Source organism: Neodiprion lecontei, chromosome 1 (genome assembly GCF_021901455.1).
Source record: "Neodiprion lecontei isolate iyNeoLeco1 chromosome 1, iyNeoLeco1.1, whole genome shotgun sequence".
NCBI lineage: Eukaryota > Metazoa > Arthropoda > Insecta > Hymenoptera > Diprionidae > Neodiprion > Neodiprion lecontei.
The window spans coordinates 26389262-26394448 of NC_060260.1; the positions used below are offsets into that span (position 1 = coordinate 26389262).

Genomic DNA, 5187 nt, shown 5'->3' on the forward strand with positions numbered 1-5187 from the left:
CATTGTTGGTGTATAAGGTCTGGAAACGTACCTACTTTCTGTAAGAGATGTTGAAGATTTTCAACATACTTATGTTTCAGTTTTGTGCCCCACCAAGTGATCCACTAGGACATATCCTCCGACGTGACATCGCTGTGCTACGTATAAAGAAGAAAAGATTTATTAAGATGCAAGTCGCTCCTCTCTTCTTGTCATTGTGCTTTCAGCCATTGTTGTGCTGTGTGTTTAAAATTTAGGACAGTATATAATATAGAATAACAGGTACAGCTACGAATATAGCACTACAATAAATCTTATAGAAATGAGCTCTCATTGAGATTTCTCTGTATTTATAACTCAACGCGAGAAGGCAAAAATCAATGTAATGCCATCTGTAAGGTAATTGGACTCGTATTTGCACTACGAGAACTCGTTGGGCATTTTGCGGTGAAGTTTGAAAAATTGTTGTACAAGACATTATATAACTATAAAAATGGATAAAAAATATTATCTCTAATTGTGATTGTAGCTAATACAGCTCTAACCGTATATTGATTATGTTAATGATCTATTGTGACAAGATCGGAATTAGATAAGCTCTCTAAATACTTATTTCCAGTCTATTAATTTATATCATGTATATGTAAATGTATATTTCTTCAGTTTATACAATCACTGCACTAGGATTACCCTTGCCACGTTTTATGTTGCGCTTGTGTAATTTGTATATTATTAACCTTACGTTTTACTCTATTTGCGACAAGTTGTGAGTGTTTCTAATTTCTTGGCAATTATTTATGTACATGTATGTGTATATATGTATATGTATACTTACGCATGTGTATATACATATATACAGAGAGGTATACACAGAGGTTTTAGTATATTTACATACGGATTTCTGTGTATAGGTATACTTGAACTAAAATATCCTTATCTCTAATACGGAGTTCTTCGTAATTCGCATTTGTTCTTGTCACCCAATGTACTACATACGATGGCAAAAATCTAGACCCAACTTAACTGAGTCTCAAAGCCCTGTTGACATGAAAGCAGCTATTCGATAGAAATTATAGTTTATAGTTTACACAGCCTATTGCATGATATTTCATCATAAATACGTATGTTTCAATGTATTTAGGAATAATTTATCAAATGTACAGAGGTCATGTGCAAATAATAAATGAATTCGACCGCAGTTTGATGTATTCATTAGAGCTTTAACAATAAATTTAAGGTTTGTTACTTCTTTTATTTTATTATGGATAATCAAAAACATTTCCGACTATTCGTGCTGTGGAAGCATGGGGATTAAACCAAATGTAGCAAAAGATTAGAAACAGTGTATGTAGAGTACGGGTATTTTTCTAATAATGCAAACACGTGCCGCTAGCTTAGTTTTGACATATTTAGAATACCACGCCTTGCGAATTAGCTTTCCAGACAGAGATGAATGATGAATTTTAAGGACTGCATTATCGTTGTTGAATACTCTATGCCTCGTGGGAAACGAAAATCTGTAACGATAAAATTGATGCACCGGATCATCGTCGACTTTAACTTTTGAAATGTCCTACCATTTTCGAACACCTCCTACCATCCTATTTACCTATATTACTAGATTAGCTATGATATGAAAAGAGATTCTATTCGACGCGCGCTCGATGTATCCCATAACACTAATATTCAAAATTATTCAAACAACTTTTCATTTGCTCTCTCGATCTTGAATTTTCATAGGCATAGAATCGAAACGCTGTTTTAGCTGGTCGCAAGTGAAGTATCTGCGTTGGGTGGAGGAGCAGAATTGTTTTTCGAAAATTATTCGGATGGAAAAAAATTCAGAGTAACTGTAATACATCACGGATGCGCTAATTTTGAACGAGACGAAATGGATGCTCCGTATATGAGACAGTATTTAACGCTGCGTAGTGATTTAAAGACCTAAGAAGGTGATAGGGAGAGAAAGAACGGAGCTTCTTAACACTTCGAGTGTATTTTAACACACATTTGAAAGATACGAGCAAAATTTTTCATCATCCAACTGTCGCAGAACGGCAGCGTTATTAGCCGACCCGTTCACTGAAGAATATATCTTCGGTCAACGGCTGACCATCGAAGGGCCTGGCCGCTTGAGTCTGGAATCGGCAGGAGAGATAAAGTGCGTATTTCTTGTACGAAATGTGAAAACTCAAATAATTATACATCATATCATATCATCGTACATCACGCATCATACATCATACATCATACATCATACATCATACATCATACATCATACATCATCGTACATAGTATTAAAGGTCGAAACCAAATTTCCGACGTCGGATGTTTAGAAAGTGACGTCACCAACTTAGAATCAGCTAGCCGAATTCCTCAGTCTGGAAACAACCGCGCAGTAGAGCGGACGGATGAGAGTCGCGCTCCGCAAATTTCGAGTGCCGGGTTCTCAACCTCTCGGATCCCGCGCTTCGGGTCCGCTACGTATTTCGAGTACCGGGTTCTCAACCTCCCGGATCCCGCGCTTCGGGTCCGCTACGCGGTGAAACTCGACTTCCAGGATAAGCGCTCCGTGGTTCCTGGTTCATGTTTACAATAAATTATTTCAATTCGTTTTTCGCGCAACCCCAAATTCGGTAGCTGTCAGTGGGCTAATAAAATTTCTATAACTTTATAATCTTCTCATAATCTTTTCGGTGAAATATATCGATAAAAAAATTACGTTAAACCTTACCTATGAAAAAAAGATGGAATAGCAAAAAGATTTGGATAGGCCATCTATGGTGAAAGTAAAAAGGAAAGTAAGTACCTTTGTATTATACAGCATCCTAGCATGATGTTTAGGACATTTGTAATGTGATACAGCTACATTTGCTTCGGCTTGCAGTTTTTTAACAATATCACTCATTTCGATGTTCAAATTTTGAACTTTGGCAATAATGTAATGCTATGATATAAATTATGCTCATTTAATGCGATGGTTCTCCACTAACTAGATAGCTATGTGTCTATTAAGTAACGAAACGGATGAATATTTACTTGATAAAGACTCAATGGTAGCGTCAAAGTACTTCTTACTATAACTGTGGTTAAAACTATGGTTGCCCACCATGGTAAACCGGTCGTAGACTGAAATGTGACCAAAGTATCTTGTACAAATTCAGCAGGTGTGCTCTCCGATATATCTTTCCAAACTCCAGTTAACCGGACTTGCGGTACATACTGTGTCGTTTCACTTGAGAATTGCCTGACTCTAAAATGTTTAGGATGGAGAACCGTATAGCGAGTGCGATTGGCGAGCAATAACATCGAATTAATCAAAGGTTTGCTGCAATTTCTTGAAATGTTGATTCCGGTGTGTGAAGAACGTAAACCCGTTGCACTCTGTGTATTGAACTGAGACGGCGTATTTCGATCGAAATTAAATAAACTATCTTTACCTGCAACGGGTGACATAGTCTTCGACATGTGAATTAAAAATGTGAGACTATTTCCACTGTCAATGTGACTGGCGCCCTGGTTCAGGTTAAGGTTATGAGTTGATCGCCGTAGATAACTCACGAGTCTCACATTGACTGAACACATTGATGCAGCATGTGTGAAATTTAGACTTCGTTGGAAGTAAAAATTATAGTTTACGGAACGTAGCATTTCAATGATATAATTTCAGTATCTTCGAATAACCTCTCACAAGTCAAGCAGGCTCGATGGCGCGTCGGAAGACCGTTTAGAGCATGTTTTATGGTTCAGGAAAATGCTGTTGCTCCGTTAGCGCTCCGTAGCAGGCATCCGTCTCCTCTGCTGCGGCCTATGTTTAATTGGGATTCGAGCGCTCCGCTGTCGGAAAGCGACGTCTGATGCGCGCTGAGTACGAATAAAGATAGCATTAAACCGGCAGCATTTTAACGCTGACTGAAGAATATAACGACGGATAACCCTGGGTAAATTTTTGTGACCAGTTTTCGGCGAGCAAATGTGCCCGGGTGGACCTGGGAGCGTAGGAGAATAAATTTCTTCCACACTTCGTAGCAAAACAGTGATTTAATTAAAGTATGGGTACCCGAGAGAAGAATGTGTACATAGATCATGAATAATAATGGACCAGATGTAATAATGATGCGGAGACCAGAAAGTATGAATGCATATGCGGTCCGTGTCAATACAAATATATATGATCCATTTTCCAGGAGACAAACTAGATTTTCTGCAATAATACGGCTATAATAGGAGAATGGTAGAATCATTCATTTCGAAATGGGATTCTATTCGACACGCGCTCGATGTATTCCATAACATTATTGTTCATAATTATTCCAACTTTTCATTTGCTCTCTCGCTCCTGAATTTTCCTAGGCATAGAATCGAAACGCTGTTTTAGCCAGTGGCGAGTAGAGTATCTACGTTGGGTAGAGAAGCAGAATTGTTTTCAAAAAGTGGTCGTATGGAAAAAAATTCATAGCCACTGTGATACATCACGTATGCGCCAATTTTGATCGGGATAAAATGCATGCTCCGTATATGAGACAGTATTTAACGCAGTGGCATGATTCAAATACCTAAAAAGGTGATTGTCGGCGATTTCTTTTTTTTTTTTGATAAAGAGAGAAAGAACGAAGCTTCTTAAATCTTCTAGTGTATTTTAACACACATGTGAAAGGTAAGAGCAAAAATTTTTATCATCCGACTGTAGTAGAACGGCAGCGTTATTAGCTGACCCGTTGACTGAAGAATATGTCTTTAGTCAAAGGCTGACCATCGAAGGGCCAAGCCGCTGGAATCGGCAGGAAAGATAACATGCGTATTTCTTGTCTGTAATGTGAAGACTAAAATCATTATACATCTTGTCATATCATAGATCATACATCATACATCATAAATAGTATTGAAATTCGAAACCAAAGTTTGGATGATCGGATGTTCAGAAAGTGACGTCACCGAAATTTTTTTTTCTCTTGACGTCATCGATCTATAGTAATCAGTCTGTCGAATCGAATTCCTCAGTCTGGAAACAACCGCGCAGTAGAGCGGACGTTTGAAAATCGTGCTCCGCAGATTGCGAGTACCGGGTTCTCTACCACCTGGATCCTGCGCTCTAGGTTCGCTTCTTGGTGCACCTCGAGTTCCAGGACAAGCGCTCCGTAGTTTCTAGGCTCCAGGTCCTCTACCTGATGAAACTCGACTTTTAGGCGAGCGCTCCGTATTTTCGGC

At 38.6% G+C, this 5187-nt stretch overlaps 1 long non-coding RNA gene across 1 annotated transcript; it reads right to left on the reverse strand.

Moving 5' to 3' along the window:
- Positions 1 to 2764: 2764 nt before the first annotated feature.
- Positions 2765 to 3880, reverse strand: LOC124292870. The gene is made up of 3 exons (XR_006902815.1): positions 3420 to 3880; positions 3019 to 3108; positions 2765 to 2926 (listed from the first exon to the last, which is right to left on the reverse strand). It is a non-coding gene; the product is annotated as an uncharacterized LOC124292870 (long non-coding RNA).
- Between the last annotated feature and the right edge of the window lie 1307 nt (positions 3881 to 5187).